Genomic DNA, 14,435 nt, shown 5'->3' with positions numbered 1-14,435 from the left:
GTAAAGTGTTACAAAATAAGCTTACTTAAAGATACAGAGATAAATCAGTCATAATCATAGCTACTGTAATAGAAAAGTGCTAAAAGAGATGATATAAACAGGAATAGCTTTCTATGAAGAGGAATTAAAAGTTCTTTTCTTTTCCTTCCTTCCTTCTCTTTTTGGACCTTTCCACACTGAAATTCTACCATGTAAGAGAAGATGAGCTGAAGAATGGGACTTACATCTTGACAATCAAACCTAGAGTATAAATACTTTGTTTAAAGCAATCTGCAGATATTTTACTGCAGTGTAGCTGATCTGTTAGGATGGCAGAGGAAACTGTAAGTTGCGCTGATTTAGAATCCCTCTCGTGTCCCAGGCTGCATTGTTCATCTCCAAATATGGCTCAAAATCTCTGCAGAGTAGCAACATGACTCAGACAACTTCCAGAAGTTCCTAAGAACAGGAAAAATTAAGATTGCAAATTAAAGAGAGGTAGGAGAGTAGGAAGAAAAATAAGAGAGACCAAAGCAAGACACACCACTGCACTCATTTCTCCTGTGGGGAGGGAATAGGAAAACTGCATGACAGATTAGTCATGTTGCTTAACACAACACTAAGAGAGGAAAAAAAATAGTGGCAAGGGTGTTATGAAAACCTGAACAAGAGAACAACAGATTAGAAGTGTACTGTAAGCTAATACTGCCATCTAACTCCCAGGAATTGAGTTTTTGATTTCATCAGCATAGCCTTTGACTTCAGCTTGCTGTGCTCATCCACACGGCAAAAGAAATTATGCTCTCTATGCATTCTTATTGTCATCAAAATAATAATTTATCTATAATGTAGGTTTAAACCTCTGCCTCTGCTGAACTACTAGATTAGTGAGGTATAATTAATGACAGTAAGAAACAGCTCTGAACTGGTAGGTACCTCCAAATTAATGAAAAATCACAAGGTATTCCTATATAGGTCCTTCCATCAGATACTTGCATTTGTACCAATACACAAAATGTATACACAAAAAATCAGTGTCACCTCAGTTTTCTGTTTATGCATATCATTTGAAAAAGTAAAATCTTAGGGTACAAAGTGCCTTCAGAAATCTCCTCCATTTGAGGTTTCTTAGATTTATGGCATTCCCATGCATCCTTAGCATAGAAGGATATCAGCATAGTTACATAGAACTTCTCCATAGTGAACCCATGTTAATGGTGCCTGATGATTGCATTATTCTCTAAATGCCATTAAAGTTTCCTGCATGGTCCATGTAAGCTACATCACAGTTTACTATCTCTTAAACAGATACATCTCCCTGATGAGATAAGCAAATATTTTTATAGATTCATTTTAACTAGAGACTTCTTTTTCTGCAAGTTTTTAAAACTTCACCTGTCAATATTCACTTGCTAGCAGCTTAAAGAGTAAACTCCTCTCCTATTAAAGGAAAATAACATCAGTAAGTTAAACCAACTGAACACACATTTTCTCCCATCTTTAGACAAGTGAAAGTAATGTTTTTCCTCTGCTTAGAAGAAATTGAAAATGCCAGTAGATTTAGAGAGAGCTTTCTGTTTAACATAGCCAGCACTGGGCTACTGTGAAAATAGAATACAGATATATTTCTGGTTTCTGTCTGACTGCTTGCACATTTCATGAAAACATACAACATTTTCAGAGTAGTGAGACATTCAGGTTTTCAGTGGGTTCAGTCAGAAGAATATGTAAGTAAACAAAAGATACATTCATGTCCTTCCTAACTTCAGACTTAATCTCAGAAAATGAAATTGATACACAGAAATCGCTGCTTAATTTAATTTGTTATTTATACCTTCTTATTAATTAATAATATTTTAACACCATTAATTTGTAAATTATAAAAATATGTTCATACATTTCCTGCAATCTATCAAGACAAATAATAAAGGTGTTCTATGCTGTTTATTTTCCTGGGGAGACAATTAGATCTGTCATCCTACCAGCAATGCTGGATGTCCTTTTCCTCAAGTGCTGCATAGGAAACGATTATAATATTTACCTTGGAAATGCCAACTAATAGTTACTTAGTAGCTTTGACATACACAAGACAAATGGTGAATCTGCTAACATGCATGGAGCTGGTATTTGAATAGCATTTAGAGTAATCAAATTTCTATAACTGTGTAAGATCAGTCCCTGCCCCATCCCCAGCTACAGGACATCACTACCAGCTCAACATCCACATTTTAGAAGGACATTTAGAGCTTGGTTCATGCCATAGCTTACATACAAGGACAGCAAGAAAGAGGCAAAAAATAATAAAAATACTATAAATACTTAAGTATGAGGATTCATACACAGAAAACAGTTTGACAATAAGACTTGCAGTTTGGTGCAGAAGAAGAGAGGAGTGATTATGAATACAGATTCAACATGTCCCTGGCACTAAAACAGTCTTAGTCTAAGATGGTTCATTCCAGGAACTGACAGTGACAAGAGACAATGCTAGAGAAAAATGAAACTTAAAATTATAGAATGGTTAAGACTGGAAGGGGCTTTAAAAATCACTTAGTTCCAACTAAGAACGGGGGGAGAGACGCCTTCCACTAGAACAGGTTGCTCAAAGTCCCATCCAGCCTTGAACAATATTGCTTTCGAGCAATAATTAAGATAATGCTAACATTACAATTCATCATTGCAGTTTAAAACCTAATTATTAGAGTCCACTTAGCTGTAGATAAACTGTAACTGTAACTTTAAAGCCATCCAGAAGACTTCTTAAATTTTTATAGCCATCTGCAAAAGGTCATGCCTGTGAATGTTCACAACATCTGCCCTTCATTTTTTAACCTTTTCTAATAATAAATGAACATGCACTTAATAACACAAAATTGCACTCTAATTGGAAATACTCAACAACATTTAAACTTGTCATTACTTCAAACCTTTCTTTTGAAAAGAGACACAAAGGTAAATGCAATTAGATCATTCCAGTGATGGTCATAGCAAAGTGTGTCTTTATTGTTACTTGTAGCAGTAATTGCTACACTCTGCAGTATTCATTGTTAATTACTATTGGTAAGGCACAACATATTAAGTAGAAGACATACTCCTAGATGCCATGGTAACTTTTGTTGCTTAACTGACATCTAAAAAATGTTTAGCTAGCAATTGTATGAAACATTTCTTGTTTCTTTCCTAGTTTATTTCACCACATCATCCTATGGTTGTATGCAGGGAAGAGTTACACCTTTATCTGTTATATCTAAATCTCACAATATTATGTATATTAAACATGCTCCATTTTGCCTACATAGGTTACAGTAGCAAGCAAGAAAGAAACTGCTGGTATATTCTCAGAAGCCCATGTCACTGTGTTATATTGAAATACACGAATGAGCTGAGATGCTAGAAATTTAATCAGAAACTGCAAAGGCAGCAGGTGCAGTGTTGGAAGAAAAGCAATCGATGGAAAAGTTGCCAGGTTTCATAAAAAAGAGAGAAGACTATTGATTCTTCAAATTATTACCCAAAGAAGCTATTGTGACAGCACGTTTGACAAACAGCTCGGACAGTGAAGCAGTCGATGATAGAAATTGCCATTCCCAACTTGTTTAGGATATATAATATTTTTATTTTGCTATCAGCAGCCAAAAAAAATTACTATAGCAAATTATCTTGGTATTTTGAGGCTGGGACAAAATGGTTCTGAAACTCCAGAATTCTTCTAAGAAGTGAAACAAGCCTTCCATATTTTTTTTCCTGAAACAAAGCAAGGTTCTATTTTATCTGTTAGGATGTAATCTAAAAAATTCTTCCCTGAAACATTCATTCCTCATTATTTTGGCCTGCACCTTGGGAGTACTTTTGATTTTTAATTGGCTGGTTTAATTTATATTTTCTTATTTAAAGAAACGAAAAATAATTTCTGAGCTAATATTTTGACAATCCATATATCAATTAAACAATCAACTTCAGAAAAGATGAAGACAGGCTGTACCTTGATCTGCAGCACAATGTTCAGAGCTCAAAGTAAACCATGAGCATCAAGAAGGCAAGGCTTGATGAGAATCAATGGCAATATTATTCAGAATGTGAGGTTCAGTAAATAATGAACAATTTCAATTACCCAAACATCTGCTAAATGAAGATTACACCAAAAAAGTAGAAAGCATTATTCAGCTCACTGAACTATAGCAACCTAAATTGTTATTAATCAAAAACTAATCCAGTCACCTAAACACTGTATCTATAGACCATATAACAAAAGATCTTTTTTCAGAGAATATTTCATTCCTTATCTTCAAATTATCATCATAGTCTGCAGAGGCCCATTAATCATCATTAATTGTAGAAGAAGCACAGCTGACTAGCTTTGGCAGGTAAGATGTCCACCATATTCCTGGAGTATTGTATGAATGCTTTTTGATATAGAAGTCAGAGACGGCTTTTAGCTGTGATTCTGAATAACAAGGATGAAGTGGTTGAGCAAAATGTCACAGGAAGAAGTAACTTCAATTAAAACCACAAGTAAGCAGAAGAGTTAATAACCCTCAGAAATCAAAGGAGAAGCAACAGCATAAACATTTCCTGTCTTCAAGTGGATATTTCATTCTCTCAAGGAAGGTCAGAAACACATCAAAAGATCAATATAGCTAATAAAAAGTTCTGCATTTACTTCAAACATAAGAAGAAAACATACAAGAAATGGCAAAAGTCAGATTCTTAAGATTCTCTGTTCATGCATACATGAACAGAGCATAAGCATGTAGGTACAGTTTAGGTGAGGACAAGGCAAGGAGTTGCTCCATAAGAAATCAAGTGAAGAGTTATTGAAAAAAAAACCTTCTCATGTTGGCTCCTGAATCTCCAGCATCAAAGGATGACCTTGAAAAACATCTAATATCTAACTAGGCTTGTTGCATCAATGGAACTACTAGTTCTGATAAATTGCCTATTCCAATTAACAAAATGGGAATGGCAGAAGGAAGAGGGGACAACTAAGTTCCTCTCTTAGCTCTGCTTGGTGAGATCCCTTAAGTATACTTAAGAGTTGTACTTGCTGATGAAAATTGTGGAGAAAGGATCATAAGACCAAGAAGAGTCTCATACTCAACTACAACCTCTGATCCAGATTTGGGTGATGAACTTCAATGAGATGTGTACTAATCAGAGAAATCAAGAGAAAAAAATGAATAATCAGAGGTCTACAAAATCACACCTGATGATTATTGAATTAATCTAATTTACCTGAAATGGAGAAGGGAAAATGCAAACATGGTTTAAATAAATAAATGGCTTCTGCAAAGGAGGGATTAATCTGTTTTCCTTACCTATGATGGATATAAAATAATGAGTTCACATTACAGCATAAAAGACACAAGGTAAAAATTAAGAAAAACTTTTGAGGTAAAGAGAGTGAAGCAATAGAATTGATTGCCTGAAGAGGCCATGTAATCTGTCTACTTAAAGGTCTTTCATAAAAGGCTTGATAAATATTTATCAGGAAAAGATATTCATGCTTTGAGGCAGAGGAACAGGTTACAAAAGTTTAAGTTGCTCTGGGATGAAATTCTTCAAGTCTTTGTCACCATCTGAATAGTATAATAAGCATAAGGCACTGGAAATGTTCATTAATGAGAAGAAATGCTTAATATAGTCAGCTCTCAAGTATCCTAAAAAGAGGGTTAACTGAGAACACCTTGCCAAAGTATGTTTTGGATAAATCTAATAACGTTGGGATATTTCAGAAGCAGAACAGCTGATGTAACTTAACAAGCCAAACTCAGTTTCATCAAAGAATTGGATTTAGTTCATGGAAGCATAAATAATGTTAGTCAACTTGAAAATTGACCAAATAGGATACTATTCTGTGTTGTAAGTCTTCATTAAGTGAGACTATATTGACATGTCATAGCCCAAACTCATGCCTAGGTAAACAAATACAGCTTTCTCATTGAAACATGTACATAGATCTAGTATTTGACTTAGTGCCACAAAGCAATTTGATGTTTTTAAATTACAGTACAATATCAAAACACCCTAACTGCTGAAAAATTGTCTGATCTCAAGAGGAAAAAAAGTAGAATAAAACTATCAAGGAGCCTGCTTTTATTAATTACTTTCACCATTCATGAAGCTTACTATACAAAAATAAAACAATTATTTATAGGTCTTGTATATAAAATTCAGAGAATAAAGAGAATTATTAAATCATTAAGAAACAGAAATTGGAGGGAAGATATACATAGCAGTAAAAAGCCCTCTAAGAGGGACCTATCATATATAGTGTTTTTATAAAGTGGTAAAATTCAACTTTAGATATATGGAAAAAAATACAGCTAAGCTATGAGGAAGAAGAGTGTGTCTGTTCTTTGAAAAGCAGACACTGAATAAGAAACCTCTGGGTCACAGTGAGCAGAGTCTCATTTGTGACATGTGAGACAACAAACTCAGACAAAAAAAAAAACGGGGAGGAAAAGTTTTTCACAAAATAGAAATTAAGTCCAAGGAGATTGGGGCAGGTGCTTCTAGATGAACAATATCCTCTCTTGACATCAGTCAGCCGTTTGCCAGTATTGTACTGAGATTTCGTCCTTCAGTTTTTAAACAAAAATTTTGCATATTGCTTTACAAACAAAGGCTAAAAACTTGTAAAGTAGAATTTGAGTACAAATCCAAGAGCAGCTCAGTAGGAGTTTGGTTCTCTAGCCCATGCTGCTGTCTGGCAACAGGCAGATGGGAAAAAATTGCAAATTCTTACATTCAAGATAATTCATCTTTTTGACAGCTTCTGCAGCAGCTTTTGGAAATTCTAAGAAAACACTGCTTTAGTACTCTGATAGTGGGTGGCAGATAAACTCGTATCAACAATTTTGTATATTTTCAGTCTGAAATATTTTGAGACTCTTTCACACAAGGATGAGCAGGTTAAGGTTTTCAGGAATAAAGATGAACCACCCATAATTATGACAACTAACTGATAGAGTAAGCGAAAATTATAAAGAGAAAGAAATGGTGGTTCTCCAAGTCAGTGTGGAAACAAATCAATGGATACAGTATATTCATTTCTGTAATCAGTTGGCTGCCCTGGAATCCAAAATTTTAGAAGTAAGTAGGTCACAAAACCCCCACAGAATTATGATTTTTATAATACATGCTAATTCTAAGATGTCACAATGAAACACTTCAGACAGTCATATGAATGAATGAATGAATGACTCCCTTGAGCTTTACACAATGATTACCTTCCTCTTCTTCCTCTTTCACAGTAAAGAGTACATGTAAATTAAGTATGCGACTATCAGCAACATACACTCCTCTCTCTGGCATCCAAACACCTTTATATAGGAATATTAAGCGCTGGTCAAATTTGAGAAGGAATGCCCCTGTCACTTCAAAAAAACAATTCATATCTCTTGACCTACTCTTCCTTTTCTAGCGTTAGTTTCAAACTCTAGTCTAGTATCCACTGAGATCATTCTGATACAAGCTTCAATTTTTTCTGTCACAATAATACCTTGTTCAGTTGTTGTTGTGCAAGGGCACTCGAACTGCAGTTGCCACTGCTGTACTTCTCATAATCCAGACGTCCAGCTCCCAAGCTGCATCATGAAAAAATTATTAGTCACTGACAAGGAATATAGAGTGCTGCAGCAGAACAGAAGAATATTAGAAGTTACTGATATGGAAAGAATAAATTAATTTTTTATTAGAAGTAGATTGAAAAAAGATTGTACTCAAAATATACTAAAGACCATGAAACTAGTGCTGAGAAAAATACTGTAAAATCTGAACTTTTACCTTTCTTTAAGCACCTTTTGGATTTTTTTAGACTTATTTTCTTTAATGAAACCCTAAAAAACAATTTTTTAATTTAAATTTTGTTTAATTCCATAACCAAAGAATTTTCTTCCCTCTTTCCCTCTGCTTTGCTTTAAAACAATCAGAAACTTCTTTCAACCTGACACCTTTAATGTTATAACTGGACAATTCAGTAGTCTGTTTTCAACAATCTTTTATACTTCCTTCATGTTTAATTTTGAAACTTTCTCCCATTTCCCTTCAATGGCAACTGCTTGTGTATCTGAGATTGTGCCACTAGTCATGTTGGGTCTTATTGTATCATAAATAGTTCTCGACCACAGCAAAATCTGCCTTGAATTTTGAACAATGTATTATCTTGATTTATTAGCCTGTATTTTAATTGTCTCTATATAACTCCTTACAGTAAAACTAGAAATCAATCTGATACAAGTTCTTAGTAAGTTTATCTGTAAAGAAGCCTTAAAACATCTTTTCTTAGCAGTCTTAAAATACTGAAAAAATTAAATTTCCAGTTACAGCTGCAAGTTTTTTTTCCAGTGGTTAACTGGGAGTAAAGGATTACTCAGGTGTATTTTATGGGATGTTTAATGCTACTGCCTCTGTGTTTACTCCTCTCAGGCCACTGCAGCCCAGCCCAGTGTGTCTGTATACACAGGGACCAGTCTTTGCATTCCATCCCAATGGGTGCAGCTGATACATTCTCATTTGCAAGTTCAGGCAGCAGTGATACTCAGTGTGAGATCAGATGCGGTGTTCAGTTTTTCTCTGCCCCGGTCCCAGGCAGCTGGGGGTGTCTAGCTAGCGCATCGCTCTCAGAGAGACCGGGGCCGCTGCGTGTGTGTGGACCTCTAGAGCTGAGCCACCGCATGCGTCTGCCACTTCTGCCAGACGCTGAGGTAAGATAAAGGGTCAGAGAGAAGGCTCAGTCTGCCCACCATGGCTGAGAACTCTTTATTCCCGCATGGCCGCAGTGGTGGATAATGCAGCTGTTTCCCAGCCCGCATGGGTAAAATGGCGCTTGGGCACAGGGAACAAGGGATTAAATAGGGGGTGGGCCGACAGGGGCGGAAGGCCCCCTCGCCCAATGGGGACAGACAACAGGGGAGTGACACGGGCCATGGCAACCTATGGGAATATAACAGGGGCGGGTACAACGTCTTGGGACAAATGGGATTACAGAGGTGGGGTGATTGGTACAGAACTTTCCGAGGGGAAGAAGGGAGTGGTTACAAGATTGACAGGTGAAAGCTCATATAGCAGACAGCTTGGAGTGAACAACATTTTGAGGGGGAAATGGGGGTATATAGAACCGATCTAACTAACATTTATTAAAACCCCTAACTGAACCCATCCGGGATGCAACAATCAGACACACACAGAGGACAGCAAGCAATACAATCAGCTACTGAGTGCTGCAGGCTGGGCACTCCCTTTTTACAGGACCCACCTATAACACTGTTAGGACTCACCTAAACACAGCACAGATGGCCAAACCCACTTCTTCCTTTCCAGCTGGTTATGGGTGAAGTTCATCTTGGGAAAGCTCATGCTGCCACACTCCCTAGATCCATAAGCACATTTCAGATCCCCTGAACATCAACGGGAGTAGTCTCTTCCCATTCAACATGTATGCCTGCACACTGACCTCCTCCAGTCTCCACCTGTCAGCTATCCCAGCTTGGTATTTGTTAGTAAGACACAGATACAAGCACCTCACGGTCACAGGTCACACAAGACACACCTACCCCAAGTTAGGTCCTCCTGCTCACCAGCTACCATATTCTATTTGCTACCAAATTATACACACACAAACCCTGACACACACCAAGACAGGAGAAAACCACAAACACTCCAGCCCTTCAAATCTTACACTCTGTAGCCACACAGTGGTGTGTGAGGCCCACACCTGCTCTAGTTGAGCTGGGCAAGCCCAGGTGCACAATCATCCTGATCTGACTCTACCTGCTGACCATTTGTTTCCATCACCCCAGAGCTTGCAATCAGTCCCTACACTGCTCCCTAATAGGGTAGAGTAGTATTGTGCAGAGATAGAAAGGATTTAATAAAACAGGACAGACTGCAGTGACCAGCAAAATAAAACATGCAGAAACTAACAATGGTTTATATATTATCAGCCCTTTTAATGTGCCCCTCTCCCCTCACCCATCTCCACCCTTCTTCTTTCTCTCTGGCCCCTTATTCTAAGGATTTCTTAAATTTTGCACAGACCTACATTCCTCTCACCTATCCCAAATCCTCATATTCCTTGCCTTCATATCTATTATAAAGTCCAGGCCAGACATTTCCACAGCTGTCTCTAGGTTTCTTAATGGTTGTCATTCTCACTCCTTCTTTACTTTTCTAGCTCCCATTTCTGCAGCATGTTTAGGAACCTACCTGAAATTAATCTAGTGTTTATTCTAAAATTACCTGTGCTTTTGCAAATTGTTTGAGTTATTAACCTGCAACATTTCAGTCTCTCACAACAGTAGCTGCTTATCAGTATGCAGTTCCTCACTTCCTCCATCAGAAGTCATTTTTCTACTTATGCTAAAGGTAACACCACCCAAAATGACCATAGAATCATGGAATAGCTCAAGTTGGAAGGCACGTACAGAGATCATTCTGTCTATTTTCCTTCCAAACCACCACAGATTTTACATCTCTGAATCAAAAACATGATACATATGGTCAACTGTATGAATTTCAAGGATTTCCAGAAATGCTTACTTCAGAAAGTGACTTTGTTTTATTTTAAATAGAAGTCCGTATTAATAGAATCTGCTTTCTCAAACCTCCAGATTATTACTATTACTAACCAAGAAGTCTCAGCATTATTTTTTGGGTAATTCAGGCAGGGACAGAAAAAGCTCATGCTATTGGAAATCTATCTCTAAAATACTATCTCCATCTTAATATTTTTATGTTAGGAAAGTGAAACAGAAAGCAGAAGACAGTTCATTGGGTTTTTTGAGGGTTGGTCGTCTCGTGTTCCCCCCTCCCTCTGTCCCCTGACTCCATTAAAGGATTGAAATCTCTCATAACAGCATTTTTGGGTTAAAACTCTTGAGTTCTCAACCCATAAAAAAGTCAATTTATTACTCTAAATCAACAAAAATTAATTCAAAACTAAGTCTGCATTTATCTCTTTATCATTTTTTTTAACCATTCTGGATTTTATCTCTTTTTTTTGGGAAGGGGAGGGGCATAGGAAAAGAATTAATTTTACTCTGCTATCCCAGTATCCTAGTGAAAAATCACCTTTCTAAAACAGATTATATAATTTTCCTGACATTTCAGACTTACTTAAAAGTCACAGAACTGGCAAATAAATCTAACTTTTCAAATGTTAGTCAATAGCCCAAATGTTATGCTTCTGTTTCATCTTTTTTAGAAAAGTATTTTTCAGATAACATTTTTAGCCTCATTGCTTATGACAATTTTACAGCACTGTTATTTTATTGATTTTCATGAAATTTAATTTTGTAAGGCTGTAAAAGCAACATCACATCTGCAGTATTCCATCAGAAGAGAATCTACCATGAGCTTTCATATTTTCATATTGGCTACATGTGAATCATGAGAATCCACAGCTAAGATGAAAACAAATACTCATCTTTGAGCAGAAAAAAATTGAGGTATGTTCTTTCAGGTAAAACATTGAGGTATGTTCTTGTTTGTTATGGATTTTCATTGCGTTAGCACCCATTTTGTTTAGTGTCAGAAGATCCACAAGGAAAGTTTTCTTACTCCATTAAGGGAAAAAATATTGAAGTACACTGGCCATTAAAACAAACAAACATACAAACAAAAAAAAACCAAAACAAAACAAAACAAAAAACCTTCCAGCAATTGGAATGTTAATAAACTGGTTCATTTGAGTAGTAGCTGCAATATTTTAATTGTATTCAATTTATCATTAAGGGATTTTCAAGACTGTAAATCTTCACATAACTTTAGTGGTTGGGGGAAAATGGTGCTCAAATTACATATTTTTTACCTTAATTTCAAGAGCAGAGTCAAGGATGCAGGGCAGGATGCAGGCTGGAATGTGTCAAATGTCTTCCCACAAAAAGCAAACTAAAGGTTTAATTGATTACAGTGTGACTTGCTTTCTTAGAAACAATTTTCAAGGTGAAATGAGAATAAGTAAAAAAGCTGTGAAATACTAAACTTGACCTTTTGTTGTTTGTTTATCTGCTTATTCTTGTTATGCAGCCTACAGACAGGTTCCTCCAAAATACGGCACACTTAATAAAGTGAATTCATAACATATAAATCTGCCTTTTAAAAAGAGGATTTATCAGAAACTACAGTGTATCTAACCTTGGCACCTGTCTGATGTTGCACATTTTCATGTATGGACATATGCATCTGTTCATACAGGATTCATTACCAAATGAAGACTGCATTGCAAGTAAGACTCCCTTTTTAGTAATATATATTTTTTTAATAAGAAAATCATGTTCAACCCTTTAATAGATATATTTCAGGATTTCAACACTGAACATTAATGTTCTAGCAGTGTAGCTAGTATTAAAAAAAGCTGTATTTATTCATTGATTCCCTGCCATTTTAGAGGAAGAGCAGAGCATTAAGTTCAGTATTATCTGAAACACTCACAGTAAAATAAGAGAAGCACCAGATCTTGGAACTGGTTAGATTTCAGACTAGAATAAGTTTTGGATTACATAAAAAAGTGTTAAACAAGGCCTAATTACTAAACACAATATACAGCTAAGCGACTATATTATTAGTCTCAACTTTTTATCATATTTCTTTACATTTCCTCATCTGTTTTACTATAGCAGTAAAATAGCCTAAAGCAGGATTACATTCCTCAGGTTTTTGGTATTTAAGTTCTGACACCCCAATTAGCACTGACAATTTAAAAAAAAATTAAATTTAGCAAATACAAAATGAATGGTTCCTATTACAGGCAACAATGTGTGCAATAGAATACAGGAAATCACTAGCAATATATTACCTGTCTTCTACCATCACTGAAATATGGAGGGAGGAGTGGGGGACACCCAGGAATGAAGCCAATTAGTGGTTCCATCAAGTAAATAAACCTAGAGAATAAATGAATATAAGTTTCAATTAATTTACTATCTCTTGGGCTTGCATGATTGAAATATCATTGAATCTGTCAGGATAGTATTTGATTCCCAAAGTGAACAGAATATAAATTTGTATAAAGGGTATAGGACATATAAAGGCTATAGTAAATAAAATGTACTGTACTGTGTTTCTGAATTCAGTCCCTTATACCAAGTTTCACTGTGGTTTCACTCAAATGTTTCATTGATTTTTTACATAACTGGTGTGGGAATGGGAAGGTTTTTTTTTTGTAATTGCACAGAATTTCAGAGGCAGATGAGAAAAAAAAAACTAGGCAAGATATTTAAAAGTAACCCAAGCTTCAAAAATCTAGACATGAATTTGTATGCCCAATCTAACAACACCAGGTGTCATGTTTTAGTTTAGTTCTTGACAGAACATTGTTTAAGTTTGGCTCTGTGTGGTGTTATATTTTAGTTAAATGGTATGCTTTCTCTCACCCCTCGAAAATGTATGGTTTATTCCAAGCCTGTGATCCTCCCGAGTTCCCAAAGGCTGAAGCCCCTTAAGCACTCGCCCATGCTTTAAATTCACTTAAAAATCTGCAATATGGACCCACATAAGCCGTTTATCACAATTAAATACTCATTTTATCTTTGTACTGTGTTAACACCCTGTCAGAACTGAACAATACCTCCCACCAAAGGCAAACAACAAGTCAAATGGACTGTTTATAGTGTATTCAATTGTACTTATTTTATGCTGTAAAACTGTGTAATTACTGCTTCATTTTTAAATTGTTAATTATCATAATTCTCATCATCTTTTTTTTCTAACAAAAAAGGGTGATTTGTGGTGTTATATTTTAGTTAAATGGTATGCTCTGTCTCACCCCTCGAAAATGTAGGGTTTATTCTAAGCCTGTGATCCTCCCCTGCAGTATCCTGTGTCTGTAATCCCATTGGCCCGATCTGTTCTGCGCCCACTTTGAATCTCCCTGTTCAGTGTGCTGGGGAGATGGTTCTCTCTCTCTTTGCCAGCTCTCCTGGCTGGTGCTCTCTCAGCCCCTCTCTCCCCCTACCCTTTTGCCCCTCGCTCCCTTTTCCCCCCCTCTCCCTCAGAAACCATGCTGCATCCTGGGGGTAGGACCCCCAATAAACCCTCATCTAATGAGCACCCTCAGAAGCCGTGTGGAGTCTCCTTGCCTGCCTCCTGCTACCAGCGAACTCACAGCCTAGCGGGGCCCCCGCGGGGACACCCCCAGTGTGTTCCCCCCCAAAACGCCCTGCGACAACTCTGTATCTCCAACAATCCTCAGATCTTGAGCCTGTTAGAGTCAAGTATGTTCAACATTTACTTACATGTACTTTCACCCCATCCAACCACACTAATATTTATGCTGTGGATTCGTCCTAATGACAGTCCTTGACAGTGAAATTATTGTGATCAAGTATTTCTTTTCTGCTTTTTGACACTGGATATTTTGTGCTTAGATCAATTAAATATTTCTTATTAGTTTAGACTGATCATATTCACCCAATAAAACTACATCTCTAAAGCAAAATACCACTTTTTTTCTCAAA

At 36.6% G+C, this 14,435-nt stretch overlaps 1 long non-coding RNA gene across 1 annotated transcript in view; it reads right to left on the bottom strand.

The window, feature by feature from the left end:
• Positions 1–264: 264 nt before the first annotated feature.
• LOC137479561 (uncharacterized) overlaps positions 265–14,435 on the bottom strand; it is a 72,191-nt gene continuing 58,020 nt past the window's right edge. Inside the window, exons 2-3 of the long non-coding RNA XR_011002386.1 lie at positions 12,776–12,863; positions 265–438 (exon numbers count right to left, since the gene is read on the bottom strand). This is a non-coding gene — a long non-coding RNA (uncharacterized lncRNA). The remainder of the gene's footprint in view (positions 439–12,775; positions 12,864–14,435) is intronic.

Source organism: Anomalospiza imberbis, chromosome 1 (assembly GCF_031753505.1).
Source record: "Anomalospiza imberbis isolate Cuckoo-Finch-1a 21T00152 chromosome 1, ASM3175350v1, whole genome shotgun sequence".
NCBI classification, from domain to species: domain Eukaryota; kingdom Metazoa; phylum Chordata; class Aves; order Passeriformes; family Viduidae; genus Anomalospiza; species Anomalospiza imberbis.
This window is presented reverse-complemented; position numbering and strand designations above follow the sequence as displayed.